General features: G+C 40.2%; 1 protein-coding gene across 3 annotated transcripts in view; it reads left to right on the top strand.

The window, feature by feature from the left end:
• PCSK5 (proprotein convertase subtilisin/kexin type 5) overlaps positions 1–12,891 on the top strand; it is a 457,726-nt gene that overhangs the window by 198,280 nt on the left and 246,555 nt on the right. The window lies entirely within an intron of this gene.

Genomic DNA, 12,891 nt, shown 5'->3' with positions numbered 1-12,891 from the left:
TATGTCTCCGCTGGCGACAACCCCTCATCTCAAGGACAACTTACCCACTCCCTACTAATAGGATCCCTAGCACAAGAGCCCAGAGTAGAACCTTCTAAATCCCACCTTTAAAACACCAAAGATTAGGATTCTAAAAAGAGTTGTTTTCCCTATATTAAGAAAAAAAAAGCACTTTTTTTTTTTTTTTGGTTTTTATATCCTTAAAAAATCAAACTGTGTAATTACTTTATTATGGAGTCATAGTGCAAGCATGCCAATTGGCTCCAACACTCTTGCCTTGTTGAGGTTTTTATTCTAGTCTGGGAATGTTCCTGGGAGTCTCAGAGCAGTTGGGGGCCCTTACCCTGCAGAACAGTGAGGCAGCTCAGATTCCATGACAATAGCGCTCCCTCTGGGGGACAGAATGTGTCAAGGTCATAGGACCGGAAGCACAGAGACAGGAACAACCCATCTACTACCTTCAGTCTTAGTCAACGTGGTCAAATTCTGTGTCGGAAAAGTTCCCTTTGAAAGGCCCCTTAGATTACGAGCGGTAGGTCTCACCTCTTCTTTCTGTAAACACCAGCAGATTTTGCTGTCTTCACTCTTTGAAATACCTGATCTTAATTCTTTCAAAACCTCATACAGATCTATACTCTCTTACCCTCAATTTCAAAATTATGAAACGTCCAGAAAACTGAAAGTACTTTTTGCACATTTGACACACAAACTCATCTGATGGCAGAGCTTGTCCTGAACTGATTTGAGGCTATTCGCAGTCCTGATTGTAAAAATTCATACATCTTACTGCAGAAATATGAATGTGTTTGGTTATGAGGTGCTGGCTCAGACCCCTACTGGAAGTTGTATGTAATATATGCTGTGGATGCTGTATCTCAAAAACCTTTGAATTCCAAATGCGTCAAGTCCAAGGATTTTAGAAAGGGGGCTGTGGGTCTGCGCTCTGACACCCTCCTACAAGAGGATCATAAAAGCCACTGAAGTAATAACTGTAAGTGTTTTTCCGAAAATAGCCTTCGACCCCTGCCCGGGGGGAGGAATGGAAAGCTACCCTGATTTAGTTGTACCCTTGATGTGCAACAATAGCAGGGACAGGAAAAGAATACCAGAGTCATGATGACACTCAGGTGCTTTGATAAGAAAGGTCCTGACTCGTCCATAGTACATTTACAGCCACCCCTCTTTGAGGCAGGGAGCCTGTGTTAGGGCGATCGGGCCTTAATGTCATATGGAAAGAGTAAATTGAAAGCCTTGGAGACAGACGGAAGAACACAGCTCTGGATGTGGGCTGCCTTAGTCTGTTCAGACTGCTGCAACAAAATACCACACATAGGGCAACTTATAAACAACAAACATTTATTTCTCATTTTGCTGGAGGCTGGAAAGTCCAAAATCAAGGCACTGGAAGATCTGGTGTCTGGTGAAAGCCCGCTTCCGGGGTGGGTCCCAGGGCAGCAGGAAGAGGCAAGGCAAGGGAGCTCTCTAGGATCTCTTAGAGGGCACTAATCCCTCTCGTGAAGGCTCAACCTTCCTGATCAAATCACCCCCTAAAGGCCTCACATCCTGGTACCATCACATTGGACAGTAGGTTTCACGTATGAATTTTGTGAGGATAGAAGCATTCAGGACATAGCAGGTGTCCTCTCTCTTGCTGGCCTCTTGCCTAAGGATTGGAGCTGAGGAATATCCAGCTTCCCACAAGTATTTGTATTTCCTCCTTAAAAAAAAAAAAAAAAGATTTTATTTCTTTATTCATGAGAGACACAGAGAGAGAGGCAGAGACATAGGCAGAGGGAGAATCAGGCTCGCAGGACTTAGTCCCAGGACCCCAAGATCTCAACCTGAGCCAAAGGCAGATGCTCAACCACTGAGCCACCCACGTGCCCCCCGTATTTCTTCCTTTTTGATGAGGTTAAATATTAATCATTTCAGCGTATTATACCTCTTAAATTGGTAAACGCATATTATAGCTTTTAAAGAAGTAAACATTCAGCATATTATATCTTTTAAAGTAACAGAGAATAGGGCGGCCTGGGTGGCTCAGCGATTTAATGCCATATTCAGCCCAGGGCGTGATCCTGGAGACCGGGGATCGAGTACAACGTCGGGCTCCCTGCATGGAGCCTGCTTCTCCCTCTGCCTGTGTCTCTGCCTCTCTCTCTCTGTGTCTCTCATGAATAAATAAATAAAATCTTTAAAATAAAATAAAGTAGCAGAGAACTTGTGTTATACTTATCCTATTAAATTTTCACTTGACAACTTTTCCACTGGGCAGGTGTGACCCCAGAAGTCCATTAACTGTCTTTTTTAAGTTGGTCACTATTGATGGGATTTTTGAAAATATATTATCTTCATCCTGAAGTTTTGGGGTTTCTCTCAGGAATATTTTCCTGTGCACAAAATATTGAAGGGGAAAAGAAAATGTCAGGAATTTTGCCTGCACCCCTCCCAAAAAACCAGTTATAATCTCAAACTTAGCATATATGGTATTCAGTTCCTTGGGATATTAATATAACATGACTATATCAACAATTCTTTTGACCACTATTTAAGCTCAAATGGAAAATCATTATTTTTGTGCCCCAAACAGCCCACTCAGTTGGGCTGATAAATTTGCTTTAGGGCTGGGAAAGGCTTTACCTGTTTTCTCTTTCTTTGCATTTTGAGCATTTTTAAAGACTAAACTGTGATGGGTGGAAGGAAGGTTGCAGGATATGCTCTGCCCGGAAGAATCCACTGTATGCTAAGATTTTAAGCAGTACAGTTTGATCATGGTACCAAAGTAGATGGTCAATAATCTGATAAAATAACACAGGATAAGCCTTGCCTCTTAACTCCGTGGGCTTGTTCCACAGGCCAGTCTTTGCCTGTAAGAGAAGTTGGAGGTTAAGGAAAAAGACGGCTGAATATTAAAACAGTGGGTCAGATATTGATGATAATAAACCAGGGTCAGTAAGCCTGGGCCTCCTGCATGCTTCAAATGTATCTGGAAGTAAGAAATTGTAGCAAGGAGCTCAAGTGACAGCAGGCCAAGGCTACAGTTTTGCAAGCGCTAAGTGTAAGCCTTGCAAATACACCCACCCACTCAGCAGCCCCCACTCCCCCAGGAGCTCCTCTTATACTAGTACTTCTCAACAACACTTGGACCTTGGTATTTGGAGAATCAGCCTTTCCTCTCACAAGCTGAAAAGCCTGATCTCCAAGATACTCCTTTGTAAGGAGAGAGGAGAGAAAGGTACAAGCGAGGCAGACTTACACCCCAGGGGCACTGCCACTACTTCAGATACGCATCCCCTGCTCAGGTCAGCAAGGAACGATGAGGCCTAGTTGGGGGGGGGGGGGGGGGAAGAGCTGCCTGCAGGAGCTTCAGTCCCCATGTGTGGGCCCGACCCAACTATCCATGCCCTAGAGGGAGGAATTCCCATTTCTCCTAATGATGCCTGATTACAGTGTCCACTCAGGGGAGGCTCCCACCTCCTGAGCTGCTCACAGCCCAATTTCTTTGCATCCCCAGGTGCTTGGCTGCATCAGTAGAACAGTACACTCTCCTCTCGAGCTACTTCAACAATTGCCCTCTCTGCCATCCTGATTCTTCTCGCTCCCCTATGCTCCGAGCTTTAACCCCAAATGAAGAAAAAACAAAACAAAACACCTCTTAGGAATCTAAGAGAAAAGAAAATAAAAACAGATACAAAACATAGAAACAGATAAGCTTAAAGGGTGCAGATCTCTTATCCGAGCTCCACAAAAGCTTGGTCATAAGTTAACTCTGCTGTGACAGTTCACAGGACACACACCCCCACTCCGAAGGCCATCCTTTTTTCCCACAAGTGTGTAAGAACATATGTTGTGACAGATTCCAGAGTAGTGCACCCCAGATACTCAGGTAAAAGTATATTATACCCAAGATTGAAAGGGTTCTGGGTGCCTCTAAAAATCTACCACCTTTCCTGCTCTTCCTGGGTTTGAGCCTCTTCTCTCCAGCTGCCTCTGGCAGTCTGGTTGCAAACTTTGCCTTTTTAGTAAATAAGGCCATTTCCTCCTGCTCCCAAACCTGTTTCCTGGGCACTGAAAGCCATACATTTCTTAGCCTTCTAAAAACTGTAAGCAATTTCAGAATAAGAGAAAATATTGTCATCATAGAGAGAGGGAAGAAAACTTTTGTATTGGGATGCTTTCGTCATGTATATATTAGTTCAGAGGTTTATATTATTTCAATTATTGGGGTTTTGTGTATTTGAAAGGAATTTTTGGGTTTTTCAGCTGAGTGAAGAGGGAATTTTTATAATCAGTGATTACGAGTGAGCTAATTTTCATTTGGGCCATTGCTGTTTAAAGTGATGTCTTTTGGCATGGCATAACTCAGAGAGTTCTAGTAAAATGAGTGTCCTTAAATGAAGAATGTAGTGAAACATGACTAACAGTTTTAGATAAGCAGCCTGGAACACTAGGTCACATGTATAAAGAGCTAGATTTTGACACTAGTATATATTTAGCTAGTACATCTTGATGCTAGTGTGTGTGTGTGTGTGTGTGTGTGTGTGTGTGTGTGTGTGTGTATGGCTAGTACTCTAGCCCCCTGGGAAGAGAAAAGACAGTTGCTAGCAAATGATGTTTCCTGTAAAATGGTTTATAAAATAAAGATGGAAATAACTGATGTCCATACAAATATATTGTTCAGATTCTTTTTTTTAAAGTCTTAATTATTTATTTGAGAGTAAGAGAGAGCATAAGATGGGGGAAGAAGAGGCAGAGGGACAAGCAGACTCCCCACTGAGCAGGAAGCCAACTCCGGGCTGGACCCCAGGACCCTGGGATCATGACCTGAGCTGAAGGCAGATGCTTGACCACCTGAACCATCCAGCTGCCCCTACTATTCAGTTTCTTAAACTATGTTTTACTGAAAGTTTCCCTGACCTGAGTCTATAACTATTAGCAAAGAGAAGCTAGTTTAGTGGTGTCTTTTATGTGCTCAATTACCAGCATTAACTCAGAACATTCAAAATTTAAGTTTACTAAAGAAACCTTTTGGCCTTAAGTTGTAAATGGTCTCTCATTGGAAATTTGAGTAATATATGTTTAGCAACCAAGAAGTGTTACACAGTAAATGATGAGTAAAAGGGACTGAGTCAGGTAGAAACTTCTAAAGTCCTAGATAAAGGACCTTGACAAGGAGAGTACTGACACAAAAGCATCTTCCACAAATCCTTGTTTTAAGTGACCTCAAAGTGTTTTCCTCAAATCTCATATCTCAGGGGCCTCAGGGATACCTTCCTTTGAGAACATCTAATATATCTGAACCTAACTTCTGGAAATAAGTAAATTGGGGTGACAGCTTTCATTCTGTGTTGGAAATATACCTGCTCCTTCTGTATACTAGCTAGCTAGCTAGCTCCATGGGTATACATATACACACATCTCTAAGTAGGCTCATTTACTTTCTTCTTATTACGTATCTGTTCTCTCCTATTTCAAATGTCCTGTTGGAACATAACATATATTCGTATTTGTAGAACACAGGTTATAGAATGTATATGGAAAGAATATGGTACTAGGTAACTTAGTTAATTTATTGTTGTACTACAGATATTTTTATTTGTATTCTCTTCCAAATGAGTCTTAAACTCCTTGAGACTAAGGATTGTACCTTGCAGTCTTTATTTATATACATATAACAAATATCTAATACATGGTTTAAAAAAGTTAAAGCTTTATGCTAGATGCTAAGTGAATTAAGCAGGACGTAATTCGATTATTGGTAAAACATGTCACTTGCCTTCAAAGGGAGGCAAATGTACACTAACATATATGCACAAATTATTTAAGAAAGCCAGTGACATCATTTTGGGGCAAAGGGTTTCAGAATGTGGAGGATTTGGATGAAAATAGAAATGGCCAGCCTCCATGATCCAACTTGGAACATTGGTGCCATGACACTTTTATATTCTCCATGACATCTAAGCACAGCATTTTGCAAAAGGTCATTTCCAAACAAACATTAAATCAGTCCCATCTAGTCCAACCTTCTTCTTTTCTGTACCAGGAGAATAAAATGAACAGAATTGCTCAATTTCATATATTCATTATTTTTATATTTCAGTTCCTCTAGTTGGTGTTGATTAGTGACTTCTCCTCACACTACCTCAACTCCTCTCTTACCCAGTTGACTTATTGTTCCTTAGAACTGGGCTTAGTGTGGGTAAAAAGAAGACATGATATTATTCCCTCCCTTAGCTTCCAAGAGAAGCCCCTCTACCTCTGATCTTTAGTGGAAGGGATAATATGAGACATGGAAAGGTCAGTGCGTGAAGAATTAAAGACGTGTTGAGCTACAGGAAGATCCATACCATATGCTGTTGATTTCAGGAAAACCATCCTGAAAATTCTTTTCTCAGGAAATTAAACTTACCATCTGCATTTCTTTTAAACCTACAAAGTCCATCTATAGAAATGTTATGCAGGGAACGCCTGGGTGGCTCAGCAGTTGAGTGTCTGCCTTCGGCTCAGGGTATGATCCTAGAGTCGTGGGATCGAGTCCCACATGGGGCATCTTGCAAGGAGCCTGCTTCTCCCTCTGCCCGTGTCTCTGCCTCTCTCTCTGTCTCTCTCTGTATCTCTCATGAATAAATAAATAAATCTTTTTTTTTTTTAAATGTTAATGCAGTTCCCACAGATCAACCACTGTATGCTTTGGCTCTACCTTTCATTACAACTTCTGTCTTCTGTATGTTTCCAGTGCAGGAAAAATAGGAGGAAATGCCTCAAGTATTTGAGATTCAATTCTTGTGAGAATTAATACCAATGACAGTTGAGATGGTGCCTGGAGTTTTTAATAAGCTGAGTTGAAGTCACTGATTGAGGGGCTTCAAAGTTCTAGAAGTGACCCGTCTCACAAAGAGACCACATAAGAAGGACTCGATAGACATAAACATTTCTAAATATTGGGGTTTGCATCTTAGGCCTGATATCTTGTAAACTCTTCTTATCTTTGTTTTTTTAATTAAAAACACATGTCAATATAACATATTCCATCAGAAATTCTCCCAAGGGCCACATTCCCCTGTATGAAATGCTGCAGTGGGTGGAGAGACAAATGCATTTGGTTGTTGAGGTAAAGTAGCAGAGAACATACCAACTCTTTTAGGAGAGTTTTGCTTCTTTTGCTGAGAACTTCAGAAGCACATGCACAAAGAGTGAGAATATAGGCACATGTGCCCAGATTCCGTAGAATTACAAGGGTAAGGATGGAGTTAACATACAATCCTTCCCCCTCTCCCCATACTCTCAAGAGTTTCTTGAGTGCTTCAGTGTCATAGTTTGGGCTTAGCATTTAGCTGAGGTTTCTGGCATGAAGGGTAGGGATATGTAGCATGAGGAGGGTGGGGAGACTTAAAATGTGATCAGGGAGGAGGGCTGAAAAGGTTGGTGAGGTAAAAACAGCACACATTTCCACTTGAGGCCGAGCGGACAGAGAAGGGATGTACTGTCCTGAATTATTCCCTATAGTGAAATAATTGTAACCAGACCCACAGAGCAGTTACCACGGGCCTTCTGCCAGGACTGTGCATGAAAATAGCTTTGTTATGTCTACACACACACAGACAATACACTGTGTCCTCTAGCACTTTTCGAGTTCAAATTATGTGGAAGCCAATTTTCACTGGACTCAACTTTGTACCTAACTAGTGGTTAATGGCTTAAAACAGTACAGCTTCCAGAGGTGTCCTGAACTGCTGGAAAGCCCTGGTCAGGAGGCTCCTTCACCTTGTGTTGTCTTGAGATGCAGCTCATGTTTTCTATCCCCTTCCTGAGGTGGGGAAACTAAGAAAGGATGGGTAGTCGAGTCGCCCAGAGAGTGCACTGAGGACAGATAGGTGATCAGGTGATTGTTAGCTGCTTCTTTTGCTTAGCTGTATGTTCAAAAGTAATTATTCACTGAACATATTTTACTCTTATTAGTTTCCTAATAAATAAAGATCACTTCTGGGCACCTGGGTGGCTCATTCGTTGAGCATCTGCCTTTGGCTCAGGTCATGATCCTGGAGTCCCGGGATCAAGTCCCACATGGGGCTCCCCACAGGGAGCCTGCTTCTCCCTCTGCCCGTGTCTCTGCCTTTCTCTGTCTCTCTGAACAAATAAATAAAATCTTTTAAAAAGTTAAAAAATAAAGATCACTTCTTAGGAAGAGTAGTTCTCAATTCATTTGTAATCCCCAGCATTTTTCCTTATCAGGTGTCATATGTTACATTAGAAATGTCTCATGGAATAAATTTCCAAGATTTGTGATTTAACCTAAGCAATATCACTTTAAGACAAAGGTGAGAAGACCTTTTTGGTGTCCCCTGGGATTTGACCCATTTTATAGTAATTATATCACTATCTATGTTATGCCATCCTCTCCACCATCTTGACAAGAATTCCATCGCAAAGGACACTGGGCCTGAGAATTCTATAAGCAATGAGACCACTCTGAGAAAATAACAATGTAGGAAGCTTTTTATAGTTTAAGCCTAGAGGGAAAAAAAAGTGTGTGAGAAGGGATTTTGGAAGGAAACTTCTTAAAAAAAAAAAAAGATTTATGTATTTATTTAAGATAGAGACAGAGACAAAGCAGGAACAGTGTGAAGGGAGAAGCAGGGTTCTCACTGAGCAGGGCGCCCAATGCAAGGCTCGATCCTGAGATTCTGGGATCATGACCTGAGCTGAAAGCAGACACTTAACCGACTGAGTCACCCAGGCACCACTGGAAAGAAACTTCGAATCTCATTTTCCTCATCTCTGAAATGTGTATAAAGAGTATATGGTTGTTGGTAATATTGAGCTTATATGGAATCATTCATCCATTCAGTCGACATGTATTAATGGTCTACTAGTTGTCAGTTCCTACACTAGACACTGTAAGTTGAATGGTGGGTTGACACACATGGAATTTTTGTACTATTTGACAAGGCACTCTATAGCAAACCAAATGATGAGTACTAAGAACAACATAAACAGAATAGAATAATGAAGAGTGATTTGATGAAGGGAACCATTTTATCTAGAGTGATAATGGAGAGACCTTTTGGAGGAGGTCACATTCTAGCTGAGACCTGAAATATAAGATGGCTCATATATGGAACTGGACAGAGCATTCCAGGGAGAGTAAGGAGCAAGTTGGGAAGACCACATAGTTGGAACAAGGTTACTGGGTTTGAGAAATAGGAAGATATGCATCGGTAGTATGAGTTGAAAGTTTGGAAAAGTTTAGATCACATAGGATGTTATAGTAAGTAAGCATGATAGAGGTATGTGGAGTCTTTTAAGGAGGGAGACATGATTTGATTAAAATTTTTAAAGATTATTCCAGCTTCTGCTTGGAGAACTCTTAGTGTGGGAGCAAAGCAGGTACCGTTTTGGAAGCTAGTACCATAGTTCAGGAGAGATTAGGGTAGCCTGGTCAAGATGATGATGATGGAGACAGAAGTGGATAGATTTGATGTTCATTTTGCAAGTGCAGCAAACAGGGAATGAATTAGATAATGTGCTCTGAAGGAAAAGAAAAACTGAAGGCTGAGTTCTTGTTTCTTCATAGAGCTCTTGGCTAGATTGTGTTCCATTTGGGATTCTGAGAAAAGAAGCTTAAATACCCATGGGACTAGATCACTGGGCCTACAGGTCTTGCAACAAGACCTGTAGCCAGTAGCCAGTTCCTCCTACAATTACTGACTGTGCATTGGCTCCCCTAGCAATTTATTATGTAATTCTTAGAATTCACTAAGATCATGGTTTCTATAAATGACTAAGACAATTTACATTTTTTAAAAGAGAGAAAATATAGAATATGGATTTATTTACATTATAAATTGTTCATCGACTGCCATGTCCTTTAATTTAAATAGAGCATTAATAGCAAATTGACTTTTAGGCAGTTACCCCTAAGATTGCTTAGAAAACCTAATGAGTTAGTAGGTTTTCAAGAAGTATGTAAGTATGTAAAATTTAGTATTTAAATTTAATCTCTTGAGGGTTCGTGGATTTTATTCTTTGCCAGGAAATTTTTGTTCTTGATAGTGTCTATGGTAACACCCCAAATACTATCAAATATAATTTTTTTTTGCTAAGCATAAGAGAAGCTTTTATTTTTTATCCCCAGGGCCCATTATAGTTTTGTACCATAGTTTACTAACTTCATCGCTTTAATCAAAGCATATTTTAAGTACATTCTCCAAAATGACTTACTGTATGGCTTCATCAGATATCACTGTCTTTGTATTTGAACATTCTCAGATTTCTTCCTAAACTCTATATTGAAACCCAGTTAAAACTCAACCCTGATTTATCCTCTCAGGGTGAGATTTGAGTCCATCTGGCATATGGTCAAGTGGTCTTCACCTGTAATTTTTTACCTCTAGGATATGTTTGTGTCATTTGTTCAGAAGAAGCTAATTGTTACTAGTGACGCTATTATTTTTGTGGTTAGCTGATTCCAGCATTCTTTTTACTGTTTTTGAAGAATCATAATATGTTTTGCCATCAGTATGAGGGAAACATAAAGAAGAGAAGTGGAGCTGACAGATTGAAAAGCATGTCGTTTCACTAGCATGCAAGATTTATTCGTTCTGACCTCAACAAGTCGATTATGGCATTTGATTTGTCAAAAGCTCAAAGCAACAAATTCATAGTGAAGTAAGCTGTGATAACTTGTATACGACCTGCAAACAAAAAGAAAGATAGTTTGCGTGTAGAAGATTGGCTTATTTCTTGCCATCTTGAATTTTCATTTCTCTCTTTGTGGTGATTCTGAACCTTACTGAGTGATCATAGGCATGACGAACGTGAAGTAAAGTTTTGTATTCTTTGCATATCCCAGAAAAACAGAATTCCCTTGAAGTCTGGTAGCTTCTTTCTAACCCATAAAGTCATTGTACATCTGACTCTGATATGCTGTATATGAGACAAATTTTCTGCATGCCATGGGCCTCAACTGAGTGTGGAAGTAGTGCGTAAAAGTACAAAAAGGTAAAATCCAAAAATAAAATGCTGAAAAATAAAAACAGCTTTCACTGAATGCTTGCTCTGAATAGGCATTATCTCCCTATTTCAAATGTAGGAAGAGGCTTAGAAGTTTATCCAGGTGGTAAATGGTAGATCTGGAAATTGAACTCAAGGCGATGTGATGCCAGAATGCACTATTGCACTGCATCACCTTTCTGTTTAAAGAGCTATAACAAGATATGGTTAATTGCAAATGGCTGCCATGAAGTATAAGGGCCATGAGTATGGAGAAAGGGGATAAAACTTGGAATAGGGATGATTTAGAAGGACTTTAAAGAAAAAGAGGGATTCAAGCTATACTCTAAGGATTATTTTTTCAGCTTTAGTATGTATGAGTCATACGGAATCTTGTTTAAAGTTGCAGATTTTTGAGGACACCTGGCTGGCTCAGTTGGTAGAGCGTGTGACTCTTGATCTTAGGATTGTGAGTTCAGTCCCCATGTTGGGTATAGAGATTACTTAAAAATAAGATCTTTTTTAAAAAATGCAGATGTTGAAGCCCCCAAAATAGTTTGGGTAATTCAATTGCAAGTGGTCTCTAGATCACAGGAAGGAAACTCTCCCAGGCTGTGAGCCCCAGGAGCACCAAGAACAAGGTTGGGCACATAGAAGGCAATCAAATATTCATATAACAAGTGAATGAATAAGTGGTGAGAAGGAAATCTCTTAGTTATTCAAAAATATGAATAGGTATCTGTTTGGGTAGCTATAGTTAGTGGGGTATACTCTGAGAAATTTAGTTTTAACTTTAAATGTTGACTGGTTCATTCAAGAAATACTTATTGAGTCATGCTTGTTACCATCATCTCTTTATTTTGAAACACTTTTTTTTGCCATCTCAGAAATTGCAATGCATCTTATGGTCACTGTTGCAACCTTTAGCATCAGAATTCTTTTGTTTTTTTTTAAGATTTATTTATTTATTTATTTATTTATTTATTTATTTATTTATTTATTTATTTATGAGTGGGGGGGGCAGAGACACAGGAGGAGGGAGAAGCAGGCTCCATGCCGGGAACCTGACGCGGGACTCAATCCTGGGACTCCAGGATCGCGTCCTGGGCCAAAGGCAGGCGCTAAACCGCTGAGCCACCCAGGGATCCCCTAGCATCAGAATTCTGATGTAACTCCATGTATGTCTGGCACCATGCTTAGAACTAGAATACAGCTATGAGCAAAGCATGTATGTTCCAAACATTAGCTGCCAGAATGGTAGAGCAGGTTCATCCCAAATGCATATGATGCTTCGAACCTGGCCTTCAGAGAGCATGCGTTCCAGCTAAGGACAGCATAAAAGTTAATTACATCTGACATTAAGCACTATGAAAGAAAAAGTAAAACAAAGGATGATATTGTGATAGAAATTGCTGGTGGGCTAAGGGTAGGGAAGGGTGCATAATGGCAAATAAAGAAAAGATTAGGTAGGTCACCAATGAAATGATATCATTTTTGCTAAAAGTGGAGTCATAAAGTTGATCCAACTTATACTTGGTTTTTATGAGTTTTTACTGTTGTTGTTTGATTGCAGCATTAACTGAGTTTCACCCTTTTTTTATCCAATTGTGCTTGAAATCAAGACCAAGACTTATATAACAAGGCTAAATGAAAAGGAGAAATAATCCATATTTTTTCTACCATTATTGAGAAACATGCCCATATATGATTGAAAATGGGGCATCACTTCAGAGTTTAAAATTGTTCATCCAGAATCTAGTCAAAGTCTTATCTTTTTTTTTTTTTTTAGAGGGGGGTAGGAGCAGAGGGAGAGGGAGAGGGAAGAGAATCTTAGGCTCCATGCCCAGTGTGGAACCAGATGCAGGGCTTGATCTCACAACCCTGAGATCATGACCTAAG

This window comes from Canis lupus, chromosome 1, assembly GCF_011100685.1.
Source record: "Canis lupus familiaris isolate Mischka breed German Shepherd chromosome 1, alternate assembly UU_Cfam_GSD_1.0, whole genome shotgun sequence".
NCBI classification, from domain to species: Eukaryota; Metazoa; Chordata; class Mammalia; order Carnivora; family Canidae; genus Canis; species Canis lupus.
Note: the sequence above shows the minus strand (reverse complement) of the source record. Positions and strands in the feature narration are given on the sequence as shown.